Source organism: Furipterus horrens, unplaced genomic scaffold, assembly GCF_987537825.1.
Source record: "Furipterus horrens unplaced genomic scaffold, mFurHor1.1.pri manual_scaffold_5, whole genome shotgun sequence".
NCBI lineage: Eukaryota > Metazoa > Chordata > Mammalia > Chiroptera > Furipteridae > Furipterus > Furipterus horrens.
Window position 1 is genome coordinate 32,045,615 of NW_028327175.1, and position 13,080 is coordinate 32,058,694.

General features: G+C 34.7%; 1 pseudogene; it reads right to left on the bottom strand.

The window, feature by feature from the left end:
* Nucleotides 1-3,154: 3,154 nt before the first annotated feature.
* LOC150008337 (high mobility group protein B2 pseudogene) lies at nucleotides 3,155-4,034 on the bottom strand (annotated as a pseudogene).
* Nucleotides 4,035-13,080: the final 9,046 nt, after the last annotated feature.

The window sequence follows — 13,080 nt, forward strand, 5'->3', positions numbered from 1 at the left end:
TTTAGAGTGACATCGAAGATGAAACAATAACAGGGGCAGGAAAACTAGAGACACAGTAAGCTGACATCTGTACAACCTTGGCAAAAATATGTATGCTTTAAGCCAAAGGAGTGCTGATAGGTGTGGAGGTGGGAAAGGGAGTTTGGCGATGCCTTTGAATTAGAATTTCCTGTTTGCTGATTATAAGGAAGATGAAAAAGACAGAGTGGTGAAGGACAATGTTTATGTTTCTGTCTCAGCAACTGGCTGAAAGTGTCATAGAGGTGGCAAATATGTTGGCAAGAATAAAAGGAGATCTGTGGCAGCATGAAGAGCAGGAAGGAGTAAACTGATCACATGTTCTGTCATAAAAATATTGAATTTTGGAGATCTAAATATGGGTTAATAAAAAAGAGGGCTAGAATTCATGATGAAATTTAAGTACATGATACGTTTATGATTCAACAGAGAATATAGACCATAAGCAAATACATATAAAAACAGAAAAATATTTAAACCATAACAGCAGAAAAAGTAATATGTGTCATAGGTGGCTTCTAATATGGCTCCTAAGAGACTCCATCTCCTGGGTATTCATGGCCTTGTACACCACCTTCCTCATATGTAACTTGCATCTAATCAGTAGAAGATGAACAAAATACTGTTACTCTCCTCTTAGTAGTTGCAGGCCTGATGCCTCTTGGCTTGCTTACTTTGATGAAGTAATCTACCATTTGGGGGAGGACAAGATGACAGAGAGATAAAGGTGGCCTTCAACCAGCACCATCTAGAAGCTAAGGCTCTCAATTCAACAGGCAATGGGAAATTGAATTCTGCCAGCAGCCATTTCAGCTTGGAAAAAGATCCTTCCAAAGTTGAGTTTTCAGATGAGACGTCAGCTTCATCCAACATCTTAATTGCAGCCTTGTAGAAATCTCTAGAGAGAGGACCCAAGTAGACATGCCCTGATACCTGACCCCCAATATGTGAGATAATACACATTTGCTATTTTAAGGGGCTAAGTTTTGGGGTAATGTGTCATGCATCAGTAGACAATGGACATAAAATTTAAGACAAAATTTAAACAAGGATATGCGTACTTTTAAAAGAATGTCCAGAATAATAGAAAGAAAAACAAGAGAAAAAACTCTTAGCAACATGATGAGAGGAGACAGTTCAAAGAGAAAATAATAGATATAATATCACAGAAAATTCAAATGAATAAGAACTGAAAATTTCTGTTTCACTTAACAAAAAAAACATTTGTGCTTTTTTTTTTTTTTTTGGTTTTAAGAGAATTGTGGTCTTAGTTAAAGGAAAAACAAGAGTGTGATAAAGTAAAGATAGGAAAAGACCAGAATGTGGAAACAGAATAGTAGAGAAATGAATGAGAATCACCATTTGAAGGTTCATTTGCATTGCGATGTATTATTTTGGAAATTTCATGTTGGGAATGACTGGAGCATATTAGTCAGGGGTATTGTTAGAGATAGTGTGAGTTTGAAAGTTAATAAAAATATCACAATTGTTGGAACAGAACTAGTGGGTAGAATGGAAGGAAAGTTATGCAAAGCTCCATGGAAAATGAACCATGGGTAGTCCCCAAATAATGGCACATGTAAGTCTTTAGAGGGTAGCCTGTGTGAGGTACCCTCTACCTCAATAGTACCCATGGTCCCTCAGCCTGATTCCTGCAGCATGTCATATGATGGGGCTGGGGTGGATGCCTGATATGGTCACAATGTTGTGACTGAACCAGATTCTCACCATTCCACATGGATATATTGACATAATATTCCTTTATATATTGCTATTTTACCCTCTTGATTGTTCTTGGTTGCCCTTAGAAATGGTTGTTCAGTAGTGTGTTCCACTTTTAGCTTTTCTTTCTTTTTTTAATTTCCTTTTCCCTCTCTCTCTCTCTCTCTCTCTCTCTCTCTCTCTCTCTCTCTCTCTCTCTCTCTCTCTCTCTCTTTCTTTCTTTCTTTCTTTCCTTCTTTTCTTTTCTTTTCTTTTTTTATTTTTATTTTTGGCTGCCCTCATGCTTTTAGGTTGGACTATCCAACTGTAACTGCTAGAAAAAAATGATAAACCTTTAAAATAATGTTACCTTTACATATTAGATGTTACCATTTTTTAAATGCATGTGCTTTCAATCCATGTTTGTGATACAATTGATTTTGTAGTTTATAACATTTTTTCTAGCAATGGATATAAAATTTAAAAAAAATACAAAACTGTAATTTACTGGGTTGCATGCAACAGTTTTCAGATATAGGTATATTTATTTATATAGTTAACAACCTGCCTTTCTTATAATTTGAGATGAATATCTAGAGGGGATCATGGATATGTGTGACCCACAGGACCTGCAGTTCTGTGGCATCGAGTTGATTTTTCCAAACCCATAGCATGATATTCTAGCACTTAATTTCAGAATGCAGCTTAAATCACAGAAGCCATAATATGTCAAATGATCCCACACTTGCAGGGGGAAAACAGTAAGTAATGAAAAAGCTATGATTGCTTTTCTGTCCCTCCAAATGACAGTTATCACCTCAATGACCTGCTCCAGGCGGACTGGTCTAAACCTGACACACTAAGGGATAACGTCATCTAACAGGGTAGTTACAAAAATCAATACAAAACCCATTTCAGAGATACTCTGTGTAAGAATCCTGGTGTAATGTTCATTTATTGAATAGGCCTGGGGAAAAAAACACGACAACATTTCTGATATATATGCCTTACCTCTCAAGCAAAGGAATTCTGTAGGTAAGCAATAATTGTATTTTTCAATCTATTACTTAGACTTGCCATGGCTCAGGCTGGAATCTCATATATAGGTGATGGCTATAACTCAATTATGGTAGTCTCTGCAGGGTCCTAGTGTATTCAAAAAGTAAAGAGACAGACCAGGACAGCTTCCTGTGCTTCTCTAGATAAATGAGTGTGTGTGTGCATGTTCATAAGAGTATGTGTGTGTGAACTCTTTTTTTTTTTATATACATAATTTTATTACAAATTAAAAAAAAAAAAAAACAAATGCAACATTCTAAGAAACCCAAAATTTACTATTGATACTAATTGCTGAGTTTGCTGTGCTACCATACACGAGTCAAGAAATTAAAGAAACCATTAAATATTTAGAAACATTTAATATCCAAAACCTTAAAATCTAACTGTATGTAGTAGCCCCTCGAAAAGCTACAACCTGCATTTTGAAAAAAGTATTTTCTCTACAAAGATTCTTACCAGCTATACAAAAATCTGTACAGTTATTATACTGAAGCTAATATTGAGCTGCACTTGAATTCACATTCTTAGCAAAACAATTGCCTGAGCGTACACACATACTCCACACACATCATTACAGGATAGCTTTTTATTCTTCATCTTCATCCTCTTCCTCCTCCTCCTCCTCGTCCTCATCTTCTGGTTCGTTCTTCTTCTTTGAGCCTGTTGGCCTGCCAGGACCCTTCTTTCCCACTTCACTTTTGCCTTTGGCACGGTAAGCAGCAATATCCTTTTCATACTTCTCCTTTAGCTTAGCTGCTTTCTGTTCATATGGTTGCTTATCTTTGGCTGACTGTTCAGACCACATTTCACCCAATTTTTTTGCAGTATCCCCAATGGATAAACCAGGGTGTTCACTTTTGATCTTTGGGTGATGTTCAGAGCAAAACAGGAAGAAGGCAGATGGAGGCCTTTTAGGAGCATTGGGATCTTTTTTCTTTCCTTTCTTATCACCTTTGGGAGGAACATAATTTTTCATCTCCCTGTCATAGCGAGCTTTGTCACTCTTTGCCATATCTTCGAATTTTGACTTTTCCTTCGCAGATGTGGTCTTCCATCTCTCCGAACATTTCTTGGAGAATTCGGAAAAGTTCATGGAAGAGTCTGGGTGTTTCTTCTTGTGCTCTTCCCGGCACGTCTGCACGAAGAAGGCATACGAGGACATCTTGCCTCTCGGCTTGTTGGGGTCTCCTTTAGCCATGGTGACAGACGGCGTCCAATCCTCAGGCTGTTGTTTTGCAGACTTCTCCGCGCCACGGCAACTTTGAACTCTTTTCTTTACAAGCTTATCTTATTGCCATTTTAAGTACTAAAATATATGAATATTTGCATAGTTATATTTAACTAGGAAATATTTATATTTATAAATAGTTATATTTAAATATAAATATAAATGCATATAACTGAGGTATAATTTCCTAGGATTTCTTACTCTCAACTGTCCCTTCCATGCTAGGTCCACAATGGGCAATGAATGTATTTCTTTTGAATAAACAGATGCACTATTACTACAAGAGGCCCTGGCTGGTTGGAATTGTCCTTTTAAATGCTGGAGGCTGAAAGCCACCTGGCACCATGGTACTCTGTCACATGCATGTCTGCATGCCAACAACTAAGACAAGACTCATTGGCAATAATTATGAAAAAATAAAAATAAAAAAGGTAAAGAAAGCATGTACTAAGGACACCCTACACAACAACTTGCAAAGAAGTATTCCAACAGCTGGTAAAAAGATTTTAGCTCAAATTAGTGTTGCTCCTGTGAAATGCTAATGAAATCTGTTAAATCAGCCTACACACCAGAAGTCTAATTATCTTAACCTTCACACTTTATGACCATTACAATGTTTCATTACCTGGCTGTTTTCATTCTAAATGAAGAGCCCCCATGACACTCTTTAAATCAAGGAATATTAAAAAGAACATCGTATGGTCAGAGGAATGCATTTTTTGATTATTTATGCTAATTTCATAAGGCTACTATTCATCAACAATATTGTTTACTAAACCTAGTAGAGTATTGGATTTTAATTATTCTCTATTCTTCTATAAGTTTCCAATCAAATATGATATAATTTAGAAGTCTTTTGACAGCTCATACTTTCCCTTTCAACATGTTCTAGAAATTAAAGGCATTTTGGCTGCTGTTTCAACACTTAAGTTTACTTGAACCAGGCATCACATTCAAATGTCTCATGCTACTGTAATCAATCATAATCAGGATATGTGTAATGAAGTGTACACACTGGCAGTACACAGCTACAAATATTTGTGCTCACATTGAATATCATAAAGTGAGAGCATAATGTCATTCTTGCCTAGAAGCCTTCAATTATAATATAATTTTAAGTATTAAGAAAACTAATAATTTAAGCTTTTTAGTGCTTTTTAAAATTTTTTTCTGAAGGTTGACTTTTGATCCCATTATTATTTTAGTGTCTATACTTGAGAGACTAAGTAGAAAGATTCTTTATCCAAATTATTGAAGCTCAAATTATGATTGCAACAAACACCACATGATCCCCATGATCTTGGTCAACTTACCCAACCCTTAAGATTTTTCTCTTACAAAATGGTAGTGAAAACAGTACTTAACTCACAGAACTGGCATGAGCTTTGGTTTAATTAGCATGTATAAAATATTGTGATCGGTATCTCCAGTAGTTTTACTGTTTCAAATCTAAGTCTTCAATCCATTTTGAGTTGATTATTATATATAGCATAAGATGTGTCCAATTTTATTTGTATACATGTGGATATCCAGTTTCCAAACATCATTTACTGAATAGACTATCCTTTATACATTGTGTGTTCTGGCACCCTTGTCAAAAATCACTTGAAGGTAACTGTGCTTATTTATTTCAGGACTCTGTTCTGTTTCATTGGTCTAGTTATCTGTTTTTAAACCAGTATCATATTGTTTGATCACTGTATCTTTGTGATACATTTGAAATCAGGAAGCATGATGCCTTCAACCTTGTTCTTACACTCAAGACTATTTTAGATATTTGAGGCATTTTTGTGGTTGTATATAAATTTTAGTTTTTCCCCCCTAATTCTGTAAAGGAAAACAGTGGGGTTTTGATAGGGCTGTCAATTAATCTATATATCACTTTTGGTAGTATAAATATTTTAACAAAATTAATTCTTCCAATCCATGAACAGGGGAAAAGTTTCTATTAACCACCTATTTAAATTTCCTTCATCGATGTTTCACAATTTACAGTGTATGAGTCTTTGAACTATTTGGTAAAGTTTATTTTTAATTATTTTATTTTGTTTTTGTTGCTCTTATAAACAAAATTAAGAAAAAGTTTCTTGATGTTGGATTGGACAATGATATTTTTGGATATGACAGCAAAATCATGGGCAAAAAAACAAAACAAAACAATTATAGGCAAACAAAATTGCATTAAATTAAAAAGACTCTGCATAGATAAGGAAACAAACAACAAAGTAAAATGGGAGCCTACAGAATCAGGAAAAATATTTACAAGTCATCTATGATAATGAACTAGTACCTAAAATATATAAGGAACTCAACAATATACAAGCCTGAAAAAAAAATCAAATAACATGATTAAAAATGAGCTAAGAACCTGATCAGACATTTCTCAAAAGAAGACATAAAAAAAGCCAATAGACATATTTAAAAGTGTTCAACTTCTCTAATCACCAGGAAAATACAAGTCAAAACTACTGTGAGATATCACCTCAGCACTTGTTATAACAAGTATTAGAAAGGATTAGAGAAAGAGAATCATTGTACATTGCTGGTGACAATATAAACTGGTACAGTCATTATGGAAAAGTGCATAGAGATTACTCAAAAAATTAAAAATTGATCTACCATACAATCCAGCAATTTTACTGCTGGACATATACTTAAAGAAATAAAATTGATATCTTGAAATACATCTGCCTTTCTATGCTTATTGTTGTATTATTTACAATAGTCAAGCTATGAAAAGAATCATATGACCAATAACACCAATCGGAAAGAATATATTTGCCCCTGTGTTTATAGCAGCATTATTTACAATAGCCAAGATGTTGAAAAAGCCCAAGTGCCCATCAGTAGATGACTGGATAAAGAAGATGTGGTACGTTTACACAATGGAATACTATGTGGCTATAAAAAAGAACAACTCTGACCTTTTATGACAGCCTGGATAGATTTGAAGAATATTATGCTGAGGGAAATAAGCCAGTCAAAGAAAGACAACCCATATGATCTCACTCATATGTGGAATCTAATGAACAAAATAAACTGATGAACAAAATAAAACCAGAGGCATGTAAACATGGAACAGGCTGACATGTCTCAGAATAGAGAGGTATGCTGGGTGGACTTAAAGAGATTAGCCAAATAACATCTCTGTTATATGCATAGCCCATGGACACAGACAGCAATGTTGTAAGTGCTGGGGGCTGGGGCTAGTTGGAGGGCCATAAAAGGAGGGAAACAGGGGACATCTGTAGTAGTGTAAAATAAACCAAACATATGTCCAAAACAACAAGGGTCTGTTGATGAATGAATAAAGAAAATATGATATGTATATTCAGCCTTAAAAATGGGTAGAATGTTGTACTTTGTAACATGAATAAACCTTGAGAACATGCTAAATGAAATCAGCCAGACACAGGAGGACACATACTGCATGACCGTACTATGGAATCTAAAATAGCTGAACTCATAGAACCAGAGAGTGGAATGGGAGTTGGCAGGAGCTGGAGGAAGGGGGAAATGGGGAGATATTGGTCAAAAGGTACAAAGTTTTAATTATAAGATGAATGAGTCTTAGGGATCTAATATACAGCATGGTGATTGTAGTTAAAAATAATATATTGTATACTTGAAATTTACTAAGAGAGTTGATTTTAAGTGTTCTTATCACACACACCCACAGTACTAGGTGAAGCAATGATGTATTAATTAGCTTGATTGCGGTGATCATTTCACAATGTATATGTATATCAAAATACCATGTTGTATACTTTAAGTATACCTCAATATAGCAAAAAACAAATAAAAATTTAAAAGCAAAAGAATAGTATGTCCTTTAGCATAATGCATTTCTATCTCAGAGAAAGTGTTAGCTATTTTTATATTAAAGGATCTATATTTTAAAATTTTCATTTATCTGAACTTTATACTGTGGATCCATCTCTTGGTATATGTGAGGCACTGATAAGTTTCAAGGACCTATTCAGGAGACAAGATGAGCCAGAATTAAAGTAATAACATGAAGTGAAGGTGGATATCTCTCTCAAGGACTGCTTTGCTAATTTCATAACTGCCTCAGCTACTGCTCTGGTCCATGGCCCAATTATCCATAACTTGCATTTTATTTCATTTGGGCCTCAAGAAGATAAGAAGTTCAGTATTACATAATTGAATGTGGACACTTTTCCTCATATGGCTAGAGTTTTGCACTGCTTATACCATTATAATAATAATTGCTTACATGATGAATAAGAAGGTAAGTTTTTTATAAACTTGATGAAGTAAATTAGAGCAGAATATGTAGCTCAGGAGTGCTGAAAAGTAGAATGTGACCCAACCTTCTTACATCTAAAATCTGCTTATGCATTTCTGTCTTTAAAGCAACATGAACTATGGCCTGGGATCACTTGCTTTTACAATGAAGAATTAATTCATTTTGGAAATGAAAGTCAACAAAAAAACCCAGATTGCATTGTAAAGTTCATCACATCATATGGGAGAAAAAATCAAACCAAATGAAGATTTTATGAGATGTTGAAAAACTTTCTGTTTTAGAAGTGCATGGATAATGTATGACAATGATGCCAACTTGTTTAAAAACCCAGGTGACATTATCTCTGGAGTATAGTCAAGTATAGTCATAATTGTAAGAAGAAATGAAAGGCATATGCATGTTTACTAAAGTTAATTTATATTGTTATTATTTACTGTGCTTTAATAAGGGAGATCAAAATCTACTGAAAGGCTATGAACTAAAGTGAATCCTTTCTAAGATAATAAATTCACATCTATCTTTTTAAGTAAACAATTAAACCAATTTTTATATTAACAATTAAAATAGTGAATAACCATCCATTAATGCTCATTAGCAATAAAGTCATTAATTGATTGCTTACTTAACCATTTATTTACAGCAGCAGAGTTTTGTGAATTGAAAATTGTTTTCCCCCTTAAAACAAAGTGTTCCAAATTGTATTTTTTAACCGTAATATTTATATTCTTTGTAACTCTTTTGCTCCCTGAAAGAATTGTTGGGTCTAAAATGACTACAATTATGTTTTAAAAACCATAGTGAAAAGGATTAAACAAGTTTAGCATTAATGTGACAGCAGTGCCCACTTGGTCCAAAAGGCTAATTCTGTCATTATTTACCTTTCACATCATTAAATATTCAGGCTCCCTTGTTACAATGTTTTTTCCTGTAAGAACACAGTGAAGAAAGATAAAAGATTGCTTTTCAGGTAATAGATTGTGCTATCATTTACATAACAATGCAAATTAGGATATGCTTTGTTTTGAGACTACTTAAAAAGGTAAATGTTCATGCCATAAGTACTATCACAGATGCTTATAGAACATCTGCCAATGTAGTGTGGTATTTAAGATGGACTTAGCTCAGCTGGTTAGAGCATCATCCTGAAACATCACAGTCATGGATTCTATTCCCTTTCAGGTTACATATAAGAAACAACCAAGTAAGGCATAAATAAGTGAAACAATAACTCAATGTTTCTCTCTGTCTCTCTTCTCTCTCTAAAGTTAATAAAATAAAATAAAATAAAATAAAATAATTCTCACAGTTCTCTTAGGAGTCAAGTCTTCAACAACCAGGTAATCTACATATTGTTCAGGTACCTGGTGTCCCGGTACTTCTGTAACATTGGGTCTGTCCTCCCATTCTTTGAGTAAATTTTGCTTTTCTTGGGTAAATCATGATTTTTTTATACCACATGTAATTATTGGCTAGAAACAAAAAGAGTTAAAGACATCTACCTCAAAGACCCATCTTGGTTAGCATAGGTACTCCTTACACTCAGATAACTGCTGTGTCAGTGAAGCATAAGATCTAAGTTATTTGCTCAACACTTGAGCTCTCAAAAATCCTTAGAGAACTTACTTATGTGACTCATTTTCTAATTATGATTGCAATGTTAACAACACTACCCCATCTCTGACTTGTGAGGTTTACATGAAAATAAAGGAATAAAGCTCTTACCCAGCTTTGCTGCTTACTTACTGAGAGAATTATTAAAAAAACAAAAACAAAAACCATGAACAAGAAGGTCATTCAGCTCAAGGAATGCACAAAAAACAAACAAACAAACCCTGTCATTTAAAAGATTTTTCTACTTTCTATATAACCAAAAATGGTCAACAAGAAGAATGGTTTCCCTTCTTAGCATGAAGCTAAAATGTACTGTTTGTGGTGATCAGCATTGATTCTTGGGAAACATGAGTGTGTGCCCAAACTCCTTATTCAAAGATCTTTATTCTTGAAATTAAATGACTAAGGACGAGGGAAAAATTGTACTGATCATTCTTTGAATACTGTGCTATACATAGGAGTTCAAATTCTATTAGAATACTTTCCTTAAAGTCCAATCTGGTTTTAATCCCTTTGAATAACTCAGAATTTAGGAAAAACAATACCATATAATTTCCTCATCTCAGCAAATGGTATCACCACATACTCTGCTGCTCAAGCCAATATTCTAAGATTTATAGTTAATCTGCTCTCTACTATTTCCCCTTTGGTCCATTATCTAGTCCAGTTAGCCCACTGACACATGCCATTGAATATCAATGAATATGTATTTACCTAATAGTCAATGAATCTATTAGTTCCTAGGACCTTCAATAATGGAGCTGGAAAAAAGAGCATAGTTTAAGACCAAGCCCCTTTCCCAAAGGAAAAGGAAAATTGTGTTATTGTGCTGTGGAGGTTTCAATAAGGAGGAAATAGTCAAAAGAGTCAAGACTGGGGACAAAGCTCTGCCCAGCTTGGGACATAAAAGCAGTTATATCTATAGACAGTTTTAATTCCAGAAACCTGATAAACAGATTACAAAAATTCCCACCAGTTACCCTGAGGCTTTCAGCAAATTATCATTACTTATGATCTTTTGTAGGTAGTACTGAGGATTTAAGGGAGATTCTTAGAAAGAGCGCCCTGTCAAGTTCCCTTTTCTCCATGTAAGGGGGAAGCAGGTTGCTACCAAGAGTTCGCAGCATTGACAAGAAACTATAAGTGTTACTGGCTTCACTTGCTGAACAGAGTGGTTGGATGTATGAATTAGGATCGGAGCTGAGATAGCACCTGTACATAGACACCAACATCTACATGCACACACATGCATACATGTATATGCATGCACAAAATGTTGAGGTGTGCATGCCTTGTGTAGTGTGGCCAGGAGGATCTCAACGTCACCAGTGTTTTAAGAGGAATCAATCAGCATCCTATTTGATAGCTGACAGTAAGCTGCAGTATATGGTAAGTTGTTGAAAGATGTACTTTTCTGCCATTGGTGAAAATATGGCCACTAATGGTGAAAACATGACCACTTCCTTCTTCTGTCTTTGAATCCACAATTACCTTTTGCATTCCCCAAATGTCAAAGAAGGACCTGGAAATAGGGATGCTTCTTGCACAAGAGACTTCACTAGACATCATCTGGAGGTGTGTTGTTGACAATTATGATTATTCTTGTAACACTCTGTGATTTTAGTCTTGACAACCCTGGGTTTTATACTTCTGGTCCTAAGAAATAGTTTATGAATATCCAAGATAGGTGGTGGACTTTGGCACTTACTCAGACTTAACCACCCAATTGCCATCTGAGCTTAGGCTTTGATCCCGAGTGAAGGGTGATGAGCACAGAAGGGGCAGATAGCCTTGAAATGACAAGGACCTTATGGGTGACAGAACCTGGCTCAAGCAGCAGTGGCATCTACACATTGAGGGCTGTCCCAGTCCTCCCCACCAAGTGCACTTGTGCTCCCCCATTGCAGGATCAGGGCATACTTCAATAATTACACTGAAAACATTTTGATCTTCTATGTTATATATTTCCCTTATGGTGGATCTCAGACTGTCATTCAGTATTATTTCATTGTGACTTGCAGTGAGTCAAAGTAACAATATGAAAAGTCTCCAGAATACTATTTGTTAGAGGTTTTATTTCTTTGTAAAGTTTAAATCAATGATTCTATTTCTTATTCTAAGGAAAAAAAAATACTTCTGTGGTCTCTAAAACCAGAGTTTACACAGGAAAAATTACTTTGCTTTTACAGGTTAACTGTTTTATCTGCTCTCGGAAAATAATTTAAGTACAAAGAGTTCATTAGCATTTGCAAGGAAATACCCATATTGGAAAACACATGTATGTATATTAATTCTGTTTTTGCTTTAGAGTTAATATTATGTGTTTGTGTTTGTAGTAAAATACATTCACACTTATTAAATTACAGTGGAGGACTGCTATCCATGTCAGAATCATATAATTATATTAACAGATCTGTCAGTACATCATTAGGTTTGGGATAACATAACTTGACCCATCTCTCAACCCAGGAAGCAAAGAACCAAGAGAGGAACCTACAGTGAGAACATAATTTATTATATTCTCTAAATAAGAAGAGATATATGCAAAAACAATGAATAAAAGATAAATATATAACTAACTTTGATTCATGAACAAACTTTTATTCACATTTCAGAAAATATAACACACACACACACACACACACACACATAGAGGAGGGAGTCTAACTAAGACAGGGCCAAAAAATGTCATTTGTTAGCATATAGTTTGTTAAGACAAGGGGATCTTCATATTTCTATTCTGGTACCCCTGGGAGTTTCAGTCCACAGAATGATCCTAATTGAATTTTCTCTGCCTAAATGGAGTTGCCCCAATGTGAACTTGCTTTGAACATGATGACAGGATAGGATGTCTCAGAACATCAGTTCTCTGAGACCTTGGGCCCTCCTTTTATTACCTCCATTATCTAAACAAATAACCTTGGACAAATCAATTTATATTAATCCAACCTTGTGGTATACAACTCCCTACTCTCCAACAAAATGTCTCAATCAAGATTCAAATGAATTTGCTTCAATATTTAGCTACAAAAGAACTTAATTTTATTATTTATAACTCAAGTTCATTGAACATTATCTTCTTTTCAAATAATTAAAAAGATTTAAAAGTCTAAATAGAAGTGAGTAGAGATTACATAAAATCATAACTTCTTTCTATTATGAAAAATAGAATTCAAACCGCCTTTAAGCTATA